This window comes from Sapajus apella, unplaced genomic scaffold (assembly GCF_009761245.1).
Source record: "Sapajus apella isolate SASKATOON/1434 unplaced genomic scaffold, GSC_monkey_1.0 scaffold86, whole genome shotgun sequence".
Taxonomy (NCBI): Eukaryota; Metazoa; Chordata; class Mammalia; order Primates; family Cebidae; genus Sapajus; species Sapajus apella.
In genome coordinates, this window is record NW_022437026.1 from 9,204,948 (window position 1) to 9,228,392 (window position 23,445).

Here is a 23,445-nt window from a genome sequence, read left to right on the forward strand (position 1 = left end):
TAAGGATGCTGAAAATAGACTACCATGCAACCTTTTGATACATGCCCTTGAACAAACACTTGAGCTAAATTTTTAAAAAGGAAAAATACCAAGAATTGAGAAGATATGATATACATAAACGTATTTTAATCCATGAAACCTCTAAATTCTACTGCCATTCACATAGCTTTTATTTCTCTTCATAAAAGTTAGTGAAAATATCAGAAATAATTCTGTAAATCAGTACCATCAAATAGAACTTTCTAAAATAAATAGTGTTTACACCATCTCACAGTGTGGCTGCCATCTCTGTGGAACTGTTGAACACTTATAATGTGGCCAGTGCGACTTAGGATCTAACTTTTTAATTGTATTTAACTTTAGGTAATATGAATTCAGATACTCACTTGTGGCTAGTGGCTACCGTACTGTATAGTGCAGCTAAAAGAGTAGGTACAAAATATAAAAATTGAGGAAGACAGGTATAAGGGGAATAGGTACATCTACTCAAAAAGTAGCAATAATACCTGTTACTTACAGAGTCCTTATTCTGTGTCGATACTTGTGCTTCAACACATACGCTTTGCACATATTCTACTGCAGTGAGTGCTAAGTCAGTGATGTACATTTTTGTACATGTGAGAGTGTGCATGTTAATTTTTGATTGAGAAACTTTTCCTGATTGTTGGATTAGGCAGGAGCAAAAACCACCTTAAACTTGAACTTCCTTTTTAAGACTAGTTTTTATGGTCTTCTTTAGTGAAGTAACTACAAACAAAGTAAGGCCTTATTGTCATGGAAGAAGGGCATAAAAAGACTTTTGGTGGCTTGAGTGCTTTAAAAGTGATCAGTTTTAACTCTATGCCTATTGATGAGAGACTGTAAGATTTACATGGAAATGTAAACCACCTAGAATAGCTAAAACAAATTTGAAAAAAAGGATATCTTGTAGGATTTTCACTTCCTAATTTCAAAACTCACTCTAATGCTGCAGTTATTAAGATGTGTGGTACTTGGATAAGGTTAGATGTAGACCAACGGAACATATTGTGAGTCCAGAAATGAATCCTTGTATTTAGCATCAATAGTTTTTTTTTGGTTACAAAAGTGCCAAGGCAATTCATTGGAGAAAACATAGTTGCCTCAACAAATGGTAATGGGATAATGGGATATCCATATGTGTGAAGGTGAACTTAGACCCTCACCTCATACATGCCATACACAAAAATGAACCACAGACTTGAGTAAGAGCTAGATAGAACAGTAAAATCTTTGAAAGAAAACAGAAAAAAAATATTTGTGTCCTTCAGATAGGCAAAGATTTTTTAGATATAACACCAAAAGCACTGTCCATAAAAAATTGATAAATTGGATCTCATCAAATTAAAATTTTCGTTCCTCAAAAAACACTATTAACAATATGAAAAGAAAAGAAATAAATTGGGAGAAAATATTTGCAAAACACATAAAGGATGTGTATCCAGAATTGATAAAGAAATATTAGTGGGCCAGGCGCGGTGGCCTGTAATCCCAGCACTGTGGGAGGCCGAGGCGGGTGGATCACGAGGTCAAGAGATCGAGACCATCCTGGTCAACATGGTGAAACCCCATCTCTACTAAAAATACGAAAAATTAGCTGAGCATGGTGGCGCGTGCCTGTAATCCCAGCGACTCAGGAGGCTGGGGCAGGATAATTGCCTGAACCCGGGAGGCGGAGGTTGCGGTGAGCCGAGATCGCGCCACTGCACTCCAGCCTGGGTAACAAGAGCGAAACTCCGTCTCAAAAAAAAAAAAAAAAAAAAAAAGAAATATTAGTGCTCAAAAATAACACAAACAGCCCAAACAAAAATGGACAAAAGATATGAACAGACATTTCACCAAATAACATGTATGAATGTCTAGGAGGCACATGAAAAGATGCCCAGCATTATTCATCATTAGGGAAATGATTCACATTCACACTAGAGTGGCTATTATTTAAAAATAAGAGAATAACAAATGTTGGTGAGGATGAGAAATAAGAACCCTCCTACGTTGTTGGTGGGAATGTAAAATGGTGCATCTGTTGTGGTTATTGTTTGCCTTTGTGGTAAGTTAAACATCTTCTTAAAAAATTAAATATAAAACTATCATATGACTCAGTATTGTTCCTTAGGTGTATACCCAAGAGAAATGAAAACATATGTCCACACAAAGGCTTGCACGACAATGTTCATAGCAGCATTACTGATAAGAATTTCAAACTGGAAATAGCCTAAATGCCTGCCAATCTTGTCAAGATTGTCCAGGTATATATAACTCATATTTAGGGTTCACAACTTAGATTATGCAAACAATATTTGTTTTAGCTTTGCCAGTATAGCTATGTTTCTGGCAGAGCTAAAATATCTTTGAGCTATGCATCTTTGGGTAGATTACTTAATCTAAGTCTCAATTTCTCCCCTTCTAAATGGGAGTAGTAACAGAACCTAACTCATTATTGTGAGTATTAAAAGAGTAAATCCTCAGAAAGCCCTTGGCACATAGTATGTCTTCAATAACTGTTAGTAGCTGTTTTTCTTTGAGAAATGGGATCTGGAGTATAGTATAAAGAATATTAGCCTAGAAGACTGGTTCTAGGCCCAGTCTGCCCATAGTAGCTGGGAACCTTATGGGTACTGCTTCTCTTTCTTGGGTCATAGTTTCATCTTTGCAAAATGAAAAGAGTGAAGTAGATGATCCCAAACGACGCTCCTGGCTAGGTCACTCTGTGAATTTGTGATAGAAGAGTTAGTCCAGTTGGCGAATTAAAAGAAATTCAAGTTAAAAATGATTGATTTATATAATCCCAGCACTTTGGGAAGCCGAGGCGGGTAGATCATTTGAGGTCAGGAGTTTTAGACCAGCCTGGCCAATGTGGTGAAACCTCATCTTTACTAAAAATACAAAAATTAGCTGGGCCTGGTGGTGTACGCCTGTGATTCTAGCTACTCAGGAGGCTGAGGCATGAGAATCACTTGAAACTGAGAGGCAAAAAAGATGGATTTAAATTATCATGGTTGTGTTCATTACGCGCAATATTGGTACCCCAGAGTTGTTCTCACCTATTTATTTTGACAGCACAAACTTGGCCTAAAACATGAATTTATCTTCTTTTGTTTCTTTTATTCCTCCTTGGCCAACATCAGGTTTTTCTGACCTGTTTGTTTCATGTTCTGATTTTCTGAATTAGGATGAAATTTTGTTACTCTAAACCTATCTCTCTCCAATTTGGGTTACAATAGAATCCACCAGTTTCAACAATCCGCAATTGGAATAAGAAAATCCTCATAAACCCTACCTTCTTAGGGTGTGTACATGGGACCTTATTCTATAGATTTTCATTACTTCTTGTTGTGAATTTTTTTATTACTAGTTTTTTGAAAAACAGGAGGAGTAAGAGAAAATTGTTATCATCCCTCGGGCATTTTGCAGTTACAGGAATGGAAGTTTTACTATTGGTGGAGACTCCATGGGAATTTGAAATAGTTTTACTACTTATCCAAACTACCTGCTATCGAAAAAGATAACCTCTGCCACTGATTTAATAATAGTTGTTCACCTCAGTTATGTAAACACTTGGCACTTTTGATTCTTTCAGAATATTATTGAATTTTAAAAATACCCTTTAGCATACTAAGGATAAAATTTATCCTGTCTGCCAATCTAGAAGCATAATATAATATGAAGGTAAAAAATATTTTAAGAAGTTTTTTTGATATATGTAAACAGTCTAATTTTCACCTTCAGTTATTAATTGCACATAATTGTGAGAAATAATAAATTTAGCCAAAGTCAAGTCTGTTTGGCTGTTGTATGCTTTGGCTATAGTACTTCATGTTTGTAAAATTTGTTGTTTTCAAAGGTGGAATCTCACTCAGGAGTGAATTAAACATTCTGCTATGGTTACCTGCCACTAGATGAACTATGGCATCTGAATTCTTGAGCTAAAAGATACTGATGCCCTTAAGGTTCAGATGAGAAGATGCAGGGCCAAACTACATGATCCATTCATCAGCATTGTTTTCTACAAAATACTGTGTAACCATAAAAAAGGATGAGTTCATGTCCTTTGCAGGGACATGGATGAAGGTGGAAGTCATCATTCTCAGCAAACTAACACAAGAACAGAAAATCAAATACTGCATGTTCTCACTTATAAGTGGGAATTGAACCATGAAAACACATGGACACAGGTCGGGGGGAACATCACACACTGAGGTCTGTTTGGGGGTTGGAGGGTAGAGGAGGGATAGCATTAGGAGAAATATCTAATACAGATGATGGGTGTTGGATGCAGCAAACCACCATAGCACATGTATCTCTATGTAACAAACCTGCAGGTTCTGCACATGTACCCCAGAACTTATTCTTGGTTGACTTTTTCCTTTGCTGCCTGGGTCTGGGTTTAGCCACTCTTCTGTTGTTGCTTTAAAATACTCACTGTTTATATTGACAAGTAAAAATTGTGTATATTTATGTTGTACAACGTGATGTATTTATACATGTAGATAATGTGACACGGCCAAATCAGGATATTTAATACATGCATTACTTCACATACTTATTTTTTTTGGTAAGAATACTTAAAATCTATTCTCTTGGCAATTTTCAAATATACAGTATATTGTTATTAACTGTAGTCATTATGATGTACTACAGTTAATAGATCTCTTGAACTTATTCCTTCTGTCCAACTGAAATTTTTCTGTTTGACCAACATCTTCTCAATTTCTTCACCCTCCAGTCTCTGGAAATCATCATTTTACTCTTTGTTTCTATGAGTTCAACTTTTTTAGACTCTACATATGAGATCTTGAGGCCTAGGCTGCAGTAAGCCAAGGTCGCGCTACTGCACTCCAGCCCAATGACAGAGTGAGACTCTTTTTTTAAATAAAGTTAGCTTTTAAAACAGTCTCAGGCAGGTCCTTCAAGAGGTAGTCCATAAGAAGGCATTACTATCATAGATGACAGCTCTATACATGTTATTATCCCTGAAGACCTTCTAGTGGGATGAGATGTGGAGGTGGAAGATAGTGATATTGGAGATTGCCCCTATGTAGGGCTAGGCTAATGTTGGTGTTTTTGTCTTAGTTTTAAACAAAAAAGTTTAAAAAGTAAGCAAATTAAAAATGCTTATAGAATGAAGATATAAAGAAAGAAAATATTTTTATGCCTGTACAATGTGTTTGTGTTTTAAACTGTTATTACAAAAGAGTCAAAGCTGGACCTGGTGGCACACGCTTGTAAACCCAGCTACTTCAGAGGCATAAGAATTGTTTGAACCCTGGAGGTGGAGGCTGCAATGAGCCAAGATTGTGCTACTGCACTCCAGCCTTGGTGGCAAAGTGATACTCTGTCTCTAAATAAATATGAGCACAAGAAAGACAGTGATACATAGCTTTTGTTTCTCCTCCCTTCCCATCAGCTGTCGCATTTGCTCTCAGAGTGCCCACCATGAACGGCCTCCCCACTTATAGTCTGCTGCAGCTAATCTGTCATCTGAGAAATCAGATGATCAGAGCTGTTAGAACCATGTGTAAATTTAGAGCCGAGCTCTGAGAGACATCCAGAGACAGTCTCTTTCAGGAGAACTTGTAGCAGGTTTCCTGGCAGTCACTCCTTTCTTTTCAGAGCTGTTCTTATCTAATTCCCTGCTTGACAGTCTCAAAAGCCTGATCTCCATCTGCAAGAGGTGTTCCTATTGCACAATAAGTGAAGAACACACCAGAATGGAAGAAGAAGACATAAAATCTAGTGCCTGTGCCAGAGCCTACCCTGGGGACCTTCAGACTCACAAAACCTTTCTGTTTCCATTTCCTCACAAGTGAAATGGGTATAACTGCACCTGTCCTGGTTACAGACAGTGAGGTATAACTCATTGAACATTTTATGCTGCTTTAAGAGTGAGTTATTATGGAAACAGTGTCTTTAAAAAGAACAATTATTCTCAGGGGTCTGTAAATTATAGATACAGGCCATCCAGCCCGCTGCCTGTTGTAAATAAAGTTTTATTGGAACATAGCCTCACCGCCTCCTTTATGTAGTGTCTATGGATTCTCTGCTACTACAATAGCAGAGTTCAGTAGTTGAAACAAAGATCCCATGGACTGCAAAGCAGAAAATTTCTACTATTCAGCCTCTGCAATAGTGTTTCTGATCCATCTTAAGATTTTTTTTAAAGCCTTGTTTTTAAACAAACACATTTTCATTGTCCCACACAAAAAATGCAGTTGCTTACTATGTCATATTTCCCAACATAGCCTGTACACTTAACAGAACTTCAGTAGAAAGTCCCATTAATAACATATAAGAAATTTATTACACAAATTATCTGCTATGTAAATCCATTGCTGTGAAAAGAGTAGTACTCAGAATTATGTTAAGTTCAAATCTTAAAAGAATAATTAGCTCAGAGCTAAGATTTACTTCTGGTGTATATTTTAGGGAAAATAAAATCAGTAACATATTATTATCCCTATTGTGTCTCAGCAATGAGGGCAACCAAGCCACCCAGAGTCATCAGTGCCAAATACACTGTAGGAGCTCAAATATTAATCAAAATGACATCTGCAATATTTTCCTAATCAGGCCTACGCATCATGGGACATCTGGCAAATCAATAAGCAAAACTAGATGCCCTCATCACTCCTAACCTGGCAGTATTTTAGCCAGAGGATGAGGGCCCTCAGTGTCACACAAACACTTCTTGACCTCAGTTGTTTGCCACTTCCAAGACATGAGTGTGCCCACCTATGATCTGAAAACTTACCCTGCCATGCATCTGACTATGCCACCTAGCACAGAAAGAAACATCCATTATCAGTCCAAGATAAAATAGGCACAGTGGCACATAACTCTAGAATATGCTTGTGTATTCTGCCAAAGAGACTCATAAGTAAAGTGAGAATAGGGTGTTAGAAAAATGGAAGAGGCTTCACATCCTGTCCTCTATAATCAAGGAAGGGTGGCACAGAGACTTATGCTATACCCCATACTTCCCAAGCTCCCACCAAGGCTGAATTTTGGCAAGTTGAAAAATAATGACTTTTGGCTTCAAGCCCCTTTTCCTGCTATTTCTTTTCAGGCCGCTTTCCTCAAAACTCTTATCCCACTGGCACCACCCATTTTCTCTCTCTGGGCTGTGGAGTTGCTCTAGTACTGAAAGATCTGATAAATACCTTCATGTCAATTTATTCCTCCACGTCGTTAGAGGAGGCAGAGTACTGGAGAAATAAAACTAGGAATAGATCTTTTCACGCATGGAACTAAGCATGAACCCTGTGGAGAGAATAGCAAAGCTAAAAGGCCAAGGCCCAGAAAAACTGGCTGGAGTAGGAAATACAGACCTTCCCCTGAGAAAGTGAAACACGCCCATGAACTCCAGAACCCTAGGGGAGACTTAAAGCAGAAGGCTAAGGGCCTGCTTATAGTTGAGAGGCCGTGATCTAAGAGCCACAATTGGCCAATGTTAAGGTGAATTCATTCATACTCAATCTACTGAAGAAAGAGCATTTGGATTCGTTCACTCATTCATTCATTATTCGTGTGCCGGGCACATCCATGAGCAAGTATATTCCATACCCTCACAGAGCTCTTTTCAGCCCGTTTTGGCTTTAGTTGGTATGTTTCCCCCAGCTTATGAAAATATACATAGAAACTCTTCATCTCAGCGCATTTTGCCTTTATAAGTAAAGGATAAAACAGAAATCAAGTACAATAAACATGATGGAAACGTCTTACCCAGCTGAAATCCAGCTTGGAAAAATAAACCTTAATTCACTAAATTTTAACCAAAATTAAAATTGCCGAGATTACAGGCAAAACACAACAAAGTCAATACCAGACACAAGACTAAATGGAGCAACATAAACTTATTCAAAAGGAATGAATGTGATACGGGAAATTGTGCCACCAGTCACCTTCACAGGTCTTGTGAGGCTCAAATGAGATAGTCAGTGGGATGATGTCTAAAGAAGTGAAGAGGCACATCACAAATGGGAAGGTCTGGGTAGAATCATTAATACTACCATCACCAATTACAAGCTCATCTTAAGATGAGTTGAGATTGTTTTTAAACTAGTAATATAGATAACCAAAAGATGAACAACTTATAGGTTAGTTTGGCACTTAGCCTATCCATATGGTTTGACATGGAAATTCTAAAACAAACTTTGTATAGATAACAATGTAAATAACCAGCTATAGGAGATTCCTGAATTAAAGTATAGTATGTCCATAATGACCACTCTATGGGTTATTGTCCATGTGACAGCCCACTCCGTCTTTTCCCACCCTTCTGTGTCCTTCCTTCTTTGTGCACAGGGAGGCTGATGCCTAGAACTGAATGCCCTTCCCCTCTCACTTACAGTGGAGTCAATTAATGGAGGTGACAGCAGAAGAAGAAATAATTTCTTCCAACCCTCCCCTCTCTGCCAGTCGTGCATCTCTGGCAGGAACTGCTGGTTTTTTATAACTTCATGGGTGGATGACTCCTCCTCAGCTTGGACTCTCACTGGGTTCCAGCAACAATGTTTTCTCCTCATTTTGCTTCAGTCCTAGAGGTGGCCAGAGCTTCCTGATGCTGTCGGTGTCTGGGTACAGGGGGCCTCACCATCCATTCCTTGTCTGGTCCTTTGTCCCTACCCACACCTCTATAACTAGTCCTTTCATTCAAGTCCCTTCATTTGACTCATCTAGGTTGACTTCAGTTTCCTGCCAGGATTGTGACTAAAATACAATATAGACTAAAATACAGTAAATATCTATTTATTGACATGGAAAAATGTCTGACAGAAAGTAGATCAAAATATTAATAGCACGTAGTAGGATAGTACTATTTGTTTTTCTTTATATTTATTTTTCAAACTTTCTACAGCATTTGGTTATATATTTGAGGGAGTATAAAAAGGAAATGACAAAATACAAAATGGGAATAAATATAATCCCAAGAAGTACTAACAGTTTGGCTTTCCTTCTTTACTTCCCACTCTGCCAAAAAAACATAAATATAAAGTTATACAGCCTGAAGGTATCCCAATGGGTAAAGGGGACCATAAACACTCTTGATTGCCCAGATATTTCCTTATTCTTGCTGGATTCTGTTGCCCATGAAAAATATGTTTAGTTACCAAGTGTTCACAATTGAAAATGTAATTGGGCATGTTAATAAGCATATGTGATTTACAGGCTCATATTTTTTACGAGCAGAAGTTGAGACTTCACTGCATTCCTTGGTAGTAACAATAGTCAACTATTAATAAGGGCTTACCACCTGCAGGTACTGTTTATAAGCATTGTAGGTATTAGCTCATTTAATCCTGACAGAAAAGCAGTATTATCCCATTTCACAGATGAGGAGATTAACAAGCAAAGAAGTAATGTAATTTGACCCAGGATCCCACTAACAGGTTCTGGAGGCAAGCTCAGGCTTTAGGGCCTATTTTATCTGTTATAATTAACTGTTGCTCAAATCAAAAAGTCCAAAACTCTCCTAATTTTGTGCATATTGTGCAAAGAACAACCAAGACCCTCAAACTGGTTCACCACTTACTAGTTGTACGTCTTACACATTTATGTATTGGATCTACAAATTCCTCATCAATAAAATGGTGAATAATACTTCCTCAGTCTACCTCAGAAGTTGTGAGAATCAAATGAGAAAATGAGCAGGAAAGCCCATGGAAGCTATAACACAAGTTACAGATGTAAGGCAGTATTACGTTGCACCTCTAAACACTAGTACATTAGTCATCCTCACTTACACACTATAGTCAAATGCAAAGAAAATAGCCATTACTTTGGTGAAGTATGGCTCTAAACTATATAATATTATAAACCATCCAGTCTGTTAATAACACCCAACATAAAACCACCACCGATTAATCAGTAAAAATCATACTATAGTTTCAGTGAAATGTACTCAAATGAACTTCCCTGACTCACATTCATTAATTACCTCACCTTATTTGATATGTTCCCAGCATTTTCTGGAATGTATTACTCTCAATATTTACTTATGTAGTAGTTTTTTTTTAATTTTAAAGTTCAAACTCTACATTCTCTATGCTACGATAACAAAAGTTCAATTGAGCCACTCAGTTTTCAGCTTCGCTGACTCAACTTGTTGGAGTTTTATAATTAATTATATTCCATTATTACTGATCATCAATTAGCTCAAAAGGTTGCTGAGATGGTGAGCATGCTGAAGAAAGCAGAATTTAATGATAATTTGAGACCAGTAGGACACTAAATTTCTCTCTTGTTAATAATTAAAGTAGATAACTTATGTTTTTATTTATAGCTTCCAGAAATACCTGGCTCATTCCTGTGCACTGCCCTGTCAGCTGATCATCAGTTGGTCAGGATCTGACTTAGGCCATTGTGTTTTATTTTGCACACATGCCTTTAACTGAAGCCATTAAATGCAGCCCAAACAAAGGTTAAAGCAAGCGAGGTCATCACAGTATCTTCTCTGAAACTTTTTCCATCTGGTCAAATGCTTGTACATCATAAATATATAAAGAATGAAAGGAGTAAAATTTCAATTTACCTGTTTCAATTTCCCAGATATAGACTGAGTCATCTGTACATCCAACAGTAAAAATTCTCAACCGGGTGCCATTTTATCATCTTCACCGGAAAAAAGTGCTTCCAGTCATGCAGGAGGCAACTCTTTCCCTCAAGATGAAGGAGAGCCACGGAATGGTCACTGCACACACAGCAAACTCTCTGGTCACCCCTTAGCTGTGAAAAAACAACATGCTTATGTAAGTAGTCAAATGCTTTCTTTATGATCAAGTCAGTTTTTTTCTCCCCTCAGTAACATAAAAAAGTTTTGTTAAAGCCGTATTTATAAAAAGGATATTTCTGCTTCCTACAGCACTTTCCATACTCTACAGAGGATATTTAAGCACTGAGTTTAAACTCAACAGGTCAGGACAGATCTACTTTTAAGATAAATGAAGGACTTGACCATCACTCAGCAAATTCAGGCAGTGAGGCAGACATTGGAAATAATGCAGAATAAAATAAACCCCAGAACTAATTTGTTGCCACAAAAAGAAGCTATTTGTAGACAAAAGCTTAGGCCCAAGGGTATCAAGAGCTGATATTTTCCACTTAAAGCCTCAAAATGTGATTTGGTGCTGTTCCCAGAACTATACAGATTCTAATCCAAACAGGAAACTCAGTGTAGACACAATCTAAAAGAGGTAAGCATTAGATAGCTCCAACTGAATGTATAGCCTCAAAGACATAAGGACCAAAAATAGGCTCCCAGGACAGCAATCCTTAAGAGACTTTTTAAAAGTCAGCATGTGGTTACCTTGAACAGGTTAGGACAGTTACTATCCATGGTGGCTTCTAATGATCTAGCCAGAATTTTTGGCTGTTTTGTTTAAAGCTTCAGTTTGGAAACCTTGAGACACCCACTACTCATCATTAACCTCTCTGGGGGTGGCAATGGGGAAAGATGAGGGCACATGTTTTCTTGTACAATTTAAAAAAAAATCACAAAATGGTAGGTGTGATAGATCTGGAGCCTAGATTTGTAGAATAGATCAAATGTCATTTCCCCCATCCGTCTTAACTCCCGTAGAACCTGCCCATTCCACAGCTTCTAGAACAGGCAGCCCAATGTGCTCTAGAAAACTTACATACATATACCCACATACCATGTAAACACAAATCTTATGGTTAGGAATAAACCATAAAGAAATAATGTTTATAAGCAAATTAACTGACTTAAAAAATCATTTTACCTGTGTTACCATGTCCTTTTACTACAGAGGAAACTCAAAAGTTGATTGTTCATGTTTTTTTTTTTTTTTTTTAAAGTCGACTTTACAAAAGCTGAATTTAAGTTGACTTTACATGAGAAAATTCTACCTAAAGCTATTTCATTTTGCCCAACACAAGGTAGATGCTCACAAACTTACTAAAACTCATTCTCTGATAAATAAGTGAATAAGCAAATAAAAGGTCATTTAAGAAGAAATTGTGCTGGGTGCAATGGTTCACCCCTGTAATCACAGCACTTTGGGAGGGAAAGGTGGGAAGATTCCTTGCACCCAGGAGTTGGAGACCAGCTTGGGTAACAAAGTATGATCTTATCTCTGCAAAAATAAAAATAAAAAACATTAGCTGGGTGTGGCAGCACATGCCTGTAGTCCCAGCTACTTGGAAGGCTGAGGCAGGAGGATCCCTGAGCCCAGGAGGTTGAGGCTGCAGTGAGCCATGATCATGCCACTGTACTCCAGCCAGGGTGACAGAGTGAGACCCTGTCTCTCTCTCTCTCTTTTTCTCTTTCTCTCTCTCTCTCTGTCTCTCTCTCACACACACACATACACACACACAGAATTTGAAGAAAAATGTAAGTATCAATATCTTTACAAAAAAAGTTTTGACAGGGTCTTGCTCTGTTGTACAGGCTGGAATGCATGATGTGATCTTGGCTCAATGCAAAACAGAAGTTATTGAAGGCAAAAGTTAATTTCTAATTTATGGATTCTTTTGACTTGCTTTTGCATTGAGTATGTACTACTTTTACTTTTAAAAGATAATTTCATTAAAAACTAAGAGATAAAACTAGAGAAAAAAAACAGATCTAAGTACTTGAAGAGAAACAATTAAGTGGCTTTTATGAAGCTAAGCATTGATTAAACCTTTGCTTTAGAGCCACATTATCTGTATAATGTAAGTTAAAATAATAAAATTCATATAGAAATATTAGAAATAAATATATAAAAAATCCAGTTGTATTATAAGAACATAGAACTTACAGCTTTCTTTTCTTTGGATATATGGGCCATTTTTACTTGTCTTATTAAGTATTCTATAATGTTATATAACTTTCAAATTTATGTGTTATATTTTACTCTTTGTCTTACTTTAAACTTCTCTGGTGACATCAAAAGACTTGTTACTGGACCAGCTTCCAAAAAGAATTTATGCAAAATTTCTTCAGTAAAGATATCCCACAAGATGACACATGAGTCTAGGCCTCCTGACAACATCCAACTTTGGCCTAATTTCGAAGAAAGACCATGTGAGTAAAGTAATGAAATGACACTTTGGTTGTGGCCTTTAAGAACTTTGTGAGGGCGAGAATCTGAAAAACAATGAAACACCAAATAATACAGATGTTATTTTTGTTCAGACAATCATCCAGGATTTTCTTTTATAAAATTTTAACATAAGGAAATTACATATAATTAAAGCATGCACTTGGCTAAGAAAACTAGTGAACACCATTAGATCATCTTAAAAAGCAAGTGCCTCACCAGAAGCCAGAGCATGGTTTTGATCAAGCGCTACAGTTAGTTGTTCAAAGTCTGTTAATTCTAGGCCAGGCACAGTGGCTCATGCCTGTAATATCAGCACTTTGGGAGGCCGAGAAGGGCAGATCACTTGAGGTCAGAAGTTCAAGACCAGCCTGGCCAGCATGGTAAAACCCCATCTCTACTAAAAATACAAAAATTAGCTGGGTGTGTTGGCTTGTGCCTGTAGTCCCAGCTACTTGGGAGTCTGAGGCAGGAGAATCACTTGAACCTGGAAGGTGGAGGTTGCAGTGAGCCGAGATCATGCCACTGCACTCCAGCCTGGGTGACAGAGCAAGACTCTGTCTGAAAAAAAAAGGTTTACTGATTCTTAAGGATATTAGTTACCAATTCCAGTGTCATGGAATAGTAAACACTGTTCTAAAAGAGTGAACACTTCATACATTTGCCTCCATGAAAATAAGTTCAGAATATTGCTTATTTGCCTCTACAAAAATAAGTTCAGAATATTACTTATTTTCATTCTTTTTTTTGGAGAGAGGGTCTCACTCTGTTGCTCAGGCTGGAGTGCAGTAGTGTGATCATGGCTCACTGTAGCCTCAAATTCCCTGGGCTTGGAGGATCCTTCTACCTCAGCCCCCTAGTAGCTGGGACCACAGGTGAATGCCACCATGCCCAGCTAATTTTTATATTTTTAGGAGGGACAGAGTGTCACCATGATGCTCACACTGTTCTCAAACTTCTGGGCTCAAGGGATCCACCTGTCTCAGCCCTTCCAAAGTGCTGGGATTACAGGCAGTAGCCACCTCGCCCAGCCTGTCATTCTTCAAATTATAGCAACTAAGTCTAGTATACCAGAAAAAAAAAAAAAGTTTCAGAAAATATTTTTACTTTGAAAGATGTTAGAGATTACCTAATTCTACTTCTTTGCTTTACAGATAAAGCATCTGAGGCTCAGAGAGGTTAAGTGGCTTGCATCCAAGTGTGTAAAAGCAAAGCAAAATGTTTAAGAGTGCAGTGCAGCACTGCTGTTAAATGAATCTGCCTTTTTCTTCCCCCTGGGTCTATCACTTACTAGATATGTCACTGTGTCTAGTTTCCTTTCCCTCTAAACCATAGATACTACATCTGAAAATTTAGGATAATAATAGTCCTTACTTCAGACAAGACTGTTGTGTGGAATAAATAAGGTAATGTCAATAATTTTGTAGCACTCTGCTTGGCACTTGGTAGGCATATGGACATTTCAAATCATAGCTGTATGAGAGCACAGGACTAGTGACACACTACTGTGCTAAAGGGTGACTCTGCCCCTAGCCACACTGCTTCTTCCTTCATCATTAGCTAAACTCCCCCAAATTCATAAACCGCAAACTCTCTTTATTCAAATTAAAAGTAAACCTCATCTAAGAATTATTATTATACTTCAGAAACTTCTATTCCATCAGGACATCCTCACTTTGTATCTCCTAACAAACCAGGATGAGTGCTCATTCAGATGCTAGAAGTCAAGTGTGGCTTATTCTTGCTTTCTGGATGTTAGGATAAATCAGCTTAGATAAAAACTGTTGGGTCTTCGCTTTTTCACTAACTTCTAACAGCAGCCATTTAGCTGTACACCAGTACTTTACTTCTCCTTGGTTCATTGCCATTTACTCCTCCACTTCAGTCAACACTGAAGCGTAAGTCAGTAGCATTTAGTAAGTGGCCAAAGTAAGCTCAGAACAATAGTAGGCAATATAAGAAGATTTTTTAAAATTGAGATTTAGTCCTTACCCTTAAGGACCTTATGCTCTAATAGGATTTATATAACAATAATAAAATAGGCCAGGCACAGTGACTCACACCTGTAATCCCCAGCACTTTGGGATAGCTAGGCAGGCAAATCACCTGAGGTCAGGAGTTCGAAACCAGCCTGGCCAACATGGTGAAACCTCATCTCTACTAAAAATACAAAAATTAGCCAGGCGCAGTGGTAGGCGCCTGTAATCCCAGCTCCTCAGAAGGCTGAGGTAGAATTACTTTAACCTGGGAGGCAGAAGTTGCAGTGAGCTGAGATTGCTCCATTGCACTTCAGCCTGGGCAACAGAGTGAGACTCCACCTCAAATAATATTAACAATAAAACAGTGTAAAGTTTTTTTCTATGCATTCTAAATCTCATTCACCTCCTATACTTCTTTCCCTTACATAAGACAATTTAATAGGTATTTGTTGTTGTGATGCACAAATGCAGAAAGATGTATACACACATACAGACATTTCATTCACAAAGACATATAGCTTGAAACAGAAAGACACTCTTTTTCTTCTGATTAGCAAAGATTAAAAAGTTTAATAGCATACAAAGTTGGTTAAGTTTGGGGAGAAAGGCATTTTCACAGGCTATTAGTGAAAATGCATGCATATTGATGAAAGTTCTTTACAGAATATTTTAGATATATTTTCAAAATTAAAAATGCAAACGTGTTGATTTAGTGATTCTACTCTTAGAAATTAATATACAGATATGCCTGTATATATATACAATGGTAATCAATTCCACATTGTCCATGGTAGCTAAAAACTAGAAAACCTACATACCAATTAACAAGAAATTAAAGTTAGATTATTACTAATTATTTAAAGTCAGCTCATAAAGAATGCACTCCGAAATAGTTAGATTTGTTTAAGGACATTTGAGTAAAGCATGTAGAATATGCTTTTATTTGTGCAATATAATTAAAAGACTGTATATTGTTATGCTTGGTACGTCCTTAAATACACACAGAAAATTTCAAGAGGAGTATAAATAAACTGTTATTAGCAGTTGCCTTTGAAGAAAGAAACTGGAAGATCAAGTAAGGAGAAAAACTCATTTCTTATTATATAACCCTCTGCTTGAGTTTTTTTTTTTTTTTTTAACCCTATAGGTATGATTTACTTTAACATTAAAATAGGTATACATTTATTGGCATTTGCCAATAAATTCTTTAGTTCTCTAAATCTTCTTTAGTGCACCTTGTTGAAATTGCAGCTTAGATAAATGAAATAAATAGTGTCAAATAAAATTCAACAACCTTTTTCTAAAGAACCGCCTTCTAGAAGTCTTGCTTTGGCAGCATTCAAAGCCTGGGTAATGAAAACTGTCCCATCTTCACAGCCACATATCAGTTTGTCAAGACTTGGAATATACTCTGATGAAGTGACTACAGCAGTTCCTGCCCCATCTTTAAGCCCAGAGAAATGGTCAGTAATACTTTGCGACACTATATCATGCTTATCAAAATTATCTTGAAGAGTCCAGGTGGTAGTTATTGGTATCTCTAAAAAGAAAACAAACACAAAAAGAAAATTTGGTTTATCAATGCATCATAGACATGGAAAATATCAAAGCACCCTCCCTTCAAAAATATGAATACAGTTTAACAGTCTATCCCCTATTCATATTGCCAGCGTTTATCTCTTGTTAAGTTCAGTTGATGTTAACATAAATTACATTGGTTGTGTTACTATATAAGATCTATAAGCTTTGTGTTTATACCTGCTTTTATGTTGTCATTTAATACATAATAGTACACAATAAGTTTTTCCTGTTTGTGGTCCCATATTGCTCACCTTAGAAGAAACAATGAGTTAATGACAAATTAGTTCTCAGAAGACATGTGACTAGAAATGGAAACTGACTTACCTCCAGGACAACCATCAGACTTGGACACAGGAACATCAGGGATGTGCCACAAAGTAATTCTCCCTGAGACTTCTCCAGAGAAGAGTACCTTGTAAAAGGCTCTTTCCGTTCAATTCATGTAGCCCATAACAAGGGGACGGCTCTGTTCCGAAACAAAAAGTGAGCTTTTATGTAGGAAATATTCTAACTATAGAGAGATGGCCACTGTTTTTAAACAGAGAAACAACACTTAATAACTGATGTAAGTCTTTTCAATTTATTTCCCACTGTTTCAAAATTTCTAAGAAGTAATCTGTGATCTAGGACTAAAGAGGCTTTATAAAACAAGAAGCAAAGTCATAGACTTCAGAAAGTTAATGAGAGTATCTAACATTTACTGACCATGTTATATGTGTGTGTGTGTGTGTGTGTGTGTGTGTGTATACTGCTATGTGTACACATTACTGCAAGGGGCTTTCTACATATTCAGTTAAATAATCTTATAAATAACCTTATGAAATTGGTACTGGCGTTGTTTTCATTTTACAGACAAGAAAACTTGAAGAGATTGATCTGTCTAAGATGATTAGAGGTAGCAATGGGCTTTGACTCCGTAATTCTGATTCAGGAACCCAGGTCCTGAATAGTTATAATTGTAACTGTTATACAGTAGTTCCTGTGTAGTTCTAATGGTCAGCTAAAACAGCAGCAACTAATATTTATATAGTAATTGTATGTTATTAATATGTTTCCCACTTTTTGTCGACTATTTTTTAGATTAATATACTTGATTTCAGATTTCTCAAGTGGCTACAAAGGAAAATGATTTTATAATTTATAATTGTGTGTGTGTGTGTGTGTGTGTGTGTGTGTGTACATATACAGTGTTATACATTATATAAATAATGTATGATATTTAACATTGTATATACATTATATATAATTTATGATCTTGCTGAAGCAGAATATGAATAGTGGGCACCAGTGCCCTTAAAACTATGCCTTCGCTATAGGGAATGTGCTTAGAGCATCCCTGGTCCTTCTCAGGGCAGTACAGCTGTTCTTTTTGGGCAGGTTTGAAAATAGAGATTATGCATAAGGGATCAAAATCATTTAAGTGATTACACAAACAAAGCCTGAACTCTCTTCAGTGCAGAAATAAAAGTCATCCTAAAAAGAAAGCCAACTGTGGGTGCTAGAATTAAAGAAGTCCAGAAAAGTGATGCTTCCTAGTCACAAAATACATGCTTTAAAGTCTGGATTTAGACATATTAGTGAAAAGCTCTGTTCATTAGGGATTATTAAGGGCCAAAATTAGCTACCTTTAATCTTTACAACAAAGCTATGTAGTAAGTAAACATTGTTATTATCCTGATATGAAAATAAGAAAACTCTGACAGAAAATAAGAAACCAATCCAAGGTCATCCAGCCAAGATTTGTAATGAATCCCCTGTAGTCCCAAGAAATAAGAGCATCACAGAAAATGGTTCCAATAAAGTCAGTTTCTAAATAAACTTTTTTAAGGCTCAGAGGGCACTTTAGTGTCTTACAGCCATGATTTTTATAGCTATTTGAAATGGTATTGATAAAATTTGGTTAAATTGGCTACTCGAACTCTCCTACCATTGTGTGCACTTAGAACAGATTGTTCCAACTCTCTGGTTATTCTGATTTAAAAAGGAAGCTCCAAGAGGCTGGTGGGTTACTCAAGTTGGTGGCAGCACAACCCCTCCCAGCTGCTGCTTTGCCCCTGCAGTTGAATCTCCCTGTTGCTTTCATCCCCGCTGCCTTCACCTTCTACGCTGCTGCCTCTCACGTGCTCACATTCACCCCTTGGTCCTTCGCTCCTCCTCCTCCCAAACAATTGCCTCTAGTTCTGCTATTCACCTGAAAACCTCCTCATAGTGCCTTACCATGTGAATTCTCATTTTTTCATCACAGTGTCCATGAGAGTCTCCATCCTCCAGGAGGTAATAAAACATAGCCATTAGAACTGAAATCCCGGGCTAACTGCCTGGATTCAAATCCTGGCTTTACCACATGATAGCTCTATTAAAAGAGCATGTTACCTACTGTAGGCAATTTAGTACACCTCACTGTCTCATTTTCCCTACCTGTGAAAGAAGACTAATAAAAGGACCTGATATGTGGGATTGGTGTGAGAAATAATGAGTAGATAAAGATAAGGTGCTCAGAATGGTCCCTGACATTTAGTCCCTATTCAATTAATTTTAACACTTCTTGTTATTCTTAGAAGAATTGAGAAACTCACTCCAAAACCCATTACCAGATTTGGACTAAACTACTTGAGTTCAAATCCTGGGAATTCACCTCTTCGAACATCAGTTTCAAACTGGGATCTTGGTGGCAACTAAAGTAAATGAGGGTGTTTGTATGTTTGACAATAATAAGGACTGAAACGAAGTTGTATATCATCATCACCATCATCATCATCAACATCAGTACTCTCAGTTCATGCACACACATTTATTCGTTTTTTTCCCCCTCCCAGTTTCAAAAGCCGGATGGTATCGTTCAAGTTTCTAAAGTCTAGTTAGAAATTGTTGGGTTAATAATTACAAGTGACTTTTTGAGAACCCAGCACCAGCTGTACAAGTTATACATGGTTAATCTCATTCCTCCATCCCCTGCTGTTTTGTACAAAGGCTGAAGCCTACGAAGCCCAGAGTAAATCTTCTAGTGCCAAAGTTGTTTTGTTCTGGTTTTTGATCATGGGCAGCATGCAGGGATTTTTACATGATAAACCTCCCAAAGTTCATTTTCTACCTGAATGTTTTGTATGCCGCTCCCATCTGAGCCCACCTGTTCAGCAGCTGATAGATGTAACTGTGACCATCTTCTGTCCGTATGAGGATTCTGTGAGCTGCAATCACTTCTCCACCAGCAAAGAACTGCCCATTTCTACTAACTTCAGTCAGCAGAAGGGAAAAATTACAATAATCATAAACCTAAAATATAAAGTTGATGCACATTATCAAAGGTTAAAATTTAATCTGCCAATAAGGTAAATATAAATTCTGATAGTAATAATATAACATCATAGTAAGTGTTAATAACAGACCATACTGTACTCATATATTAAGATGATATTTTAGCATCACTTACTTAATCATATTTATCTTAGGGTAGGTTTCAGTGGATAAAGTTCATCTGGCTATTTCATTCCAGAGTGTGTACACTAAACATAGAAACCAAAAATCCCCAAATTTCTAAGTAATTTACTATTTCCATAATGAGTAGACCAGGTTTTATATTTGAAAATTTATTATGCACATAAAAAGTGTATATCACATAAATCTTTTGTTAGACCATATACTTTTAAATCTTTGTTCAAAAATATATTATCATCATACAAGTAAGGCTGTAGAGTTTTGTTAACCGATCCGTTATACAAAACTTTAAAGAAAAATGCATGCTATGAAATGATGGCAACTTAGCTTTTCTTTCTTCTGGGAAATGTCAGTGAACATATTCTCAAGAAAATAATGTTACTCCCTCTTAAAACCAATAAAAAAGTAAAACATCTAAAAGTATAATCAACTATGTAGGTGAAAAGTATATTTTTAGTTCTAAAGTGTAGACACCAAATTTTGAAAATAATTTAGAGCTAAATATTCATTGTTATTATGGTTTGTTGTTAACAAAATTAGGATAGACTACTACATATCTAGTATCTTGAGATACAAAACTGTTGCATACCGTGGTATTAAATATGTAGTAATCTATCCCAATTTTATTACAGAGTTAAAAACTAATATGTCAGTCATAAAAGACACATCATTCCGTGTTCTGGTAATACTATTATAGAGAATTTTTATCATATTTAAATCATATTATTTTTGCGCAAAAAAGCCAAATTACATTTGTATATCACTGATATTTATTATATTATTTTGTAATACCTTCCAACATTTAGAAAATACCACCAGGAGAAGTCTCTCAGTATATGTGCAAAATCGTACTGTTTGGCAGTTCAAGGACTCAAGAAACTTGGATTCTTTTTCATAGACATCTTGCTTTTCCTTCAAAAGGAAAGAAAATTTTTTAGTAGTAGTTCAGGTAATTTATACACAGCCATGAGAAGACCTGCTTCCCATACATCTTAAGTAGATCACACCATTATAAAATGAAAAATATTTGAGTTTCCTTTTGAGTGTTTTGAACTAAGAAGTTACTTTGCAATAGAAGTTGTGTACCTGGGTGACAAAATAATCTGTACACCCAACCCCCACCACACTTAATTTATCTTTTTAACAAACCTGTATATGTACTCCTGAAAGTCTTAAAAAAAGTTTTTAAAGAAATAAAGGATGTATTTCTTGGGGAAAAAAAAAGAAGCTGTGATCAGGAAATCCTCTTGGATTCAAGAACTCATTATATACAATAATTTAACAAACATTCTGTGGGGAACTATGGCTGGATGCTGAGAATGACAAGATTAAGAATAAGCTACAGACTGTTAGACATAGCAGAAAGGTCAAACAAAAAATGTAAAATGATGACTTAAAAAAGCCTACAGTATTTTATCTTATTTTTTTATTTTTTTCTTTAGATGGAGTCTTGCTCTGTTGTCAAGGATGGAGTGCAGTGGCACAATCTCGGCTCATTGCAACCCCTGCCTTCTGTGTTCAAACCATTCTCCTACCTCAACCTCCGAAGTAGCTGGGATTACAGGTACACACCACCATGCCCAGCTAAATTTTTTTGTATGTTTAGTAGAGACAGGGTTTCACCATATTGGATAGGCTGGTCTCAGACTTCTGACCTCTGATGATCCACTCCCCTTGGCCTCCAAAGGACTGGGATTACAAGCGTGAGCCACCATGCCTCACCTAGTATTTTAATTGCTAAGAAAAAAAAAAATTAACAAAGTGCCAACACATGGCACATAGATTACTATATTCCCAATAAGTTTGTGATAATGCTGGATATGCATTTCTTGAGCTCAGCATACCAACAAAATTCCTAGGCTTCCTCAACCAATAAATTCCTAAAGAGATCCCAGAGCTCCTTGGGGAAGCCTAAATAATTTTGTCATCAACACAAATCGTATGATTGTTCTTTTGTCCATCATCTCAACTTGTAACCTGATGTCAGGGAAGAGGTGAGTATACTGGACCCTCCAGGGACGTGCCTCTCAGTTGTTTATAGTCATTTGCCTGCCACTGTTAACACATACTCGGAAGAAAGGGGGATTTCTGTTGTAAGGACCAGAAAGATACTCCGCTATTTTTTTTAAATTAAAAATGTAGTCTTTCTCTCTGTGCGTATGCGTGTGTGTATAAATGAAAACATTTATATATACATAGAGAAGAGGTTGGAAGGATACAAGCCAGTTGTACCAATGGTCACCCCTGGGAAGATGGATGCGGGGAGAATATGGAGGTAGAATTTATACACTTTATATTATTTGAACTTTTAACAATAAGCATGTAATAGCCTTGTAATTTATAAGTTTTGATGAATATGCTTGAAATTGTAGGGAAAAAAGAGTAGGGTTCCCAAGCCAACCTGAATGCTGTTGATAGATGAGGAGAGATCCCATACTTTGAGCTCACCAGCTACTGATACCACCAAGAGAGAATCTTTTGTGAAAACAACAAAAGTCACATATAAGCTGTCCATGGATATAATTGGGCATGTAAAAATCATTTCATAGTCATTTGAGAATTATGCAGGGCTGTGTAGATGGAAAATTTTAATCTTTTGAGTTACTTTTAAACTAGAAAAAAATAAACATTCCACATCATGCTAGAAATCTGTTTTAAAGTTTCAGAGTGATTCCTAGACAGAAGAAGAGCACTAGAAGCAGAACTGCATTGCGAATCATCATAACAGGAAGCCTTCCTATTTCAGAAGTAAGTGAGGAGCCGACTTCCACCTCCCTTTGCAGTCGCTCATTACAGGAGCTGAATTATCAATACTGCATCCAGAAGATATAGCAGGGCAAGATTCCAGGAGTCCTGCTAATCCACAGCAAAACCTGCTTGTCACTCTGAAAATGTAACAAGCAGAACTTGGTTATAAAAACACAGATTCTTGGGCAGGCGCGGTGGTTCACGCCTGTAATCCCAGAACTTTGAGAGGCTGAGGTGGGTGGATCACAAGGTCAGGAGTTCAAGACTAGCCTGATCAAGATAGTGAAACCCCGTATCTACTAAAAATACAAAAATTAGTCAGGTGTGGTGACATGTGCCTGCAATCCCAGCTACTCAGGAGGCTGAGGCAGAGAATTGTCTGAACCTGGGATGTAGAGGCTGCAGTGAGCTGAGATCATGCCACTGCACTAGAGCCTGGGCATCAGAGTGAGACTCCGTCTCAAAAAACAAAACAAAATGAAAGAAAAAAACAGATTCTCCTCTTTCCACCTCATTATAACCTTTTGCTGACTTTCCAATGTTTTGAACCACTGGCATGGGTGTTCTTAGCTTTTCTTGATCAGACATATTACAGACATATCCTCATTAACAGGTAAACATAAAGAAGCATTCTTTCTGAA

General features: G+C 37.1%; 1 pseudogene; it reads right to left on the minus strand.

The window, feature by feature from the left end:
* Positions 1-16,326: 16,326 nt before the first annotated feature.
* Positions 16,327-22,715, minus strand: LOC116534112 (annotated as a pseudogene).
* Between the last annotated feature and the right edge of the window lie 730 nt (positions 22,716-23,445).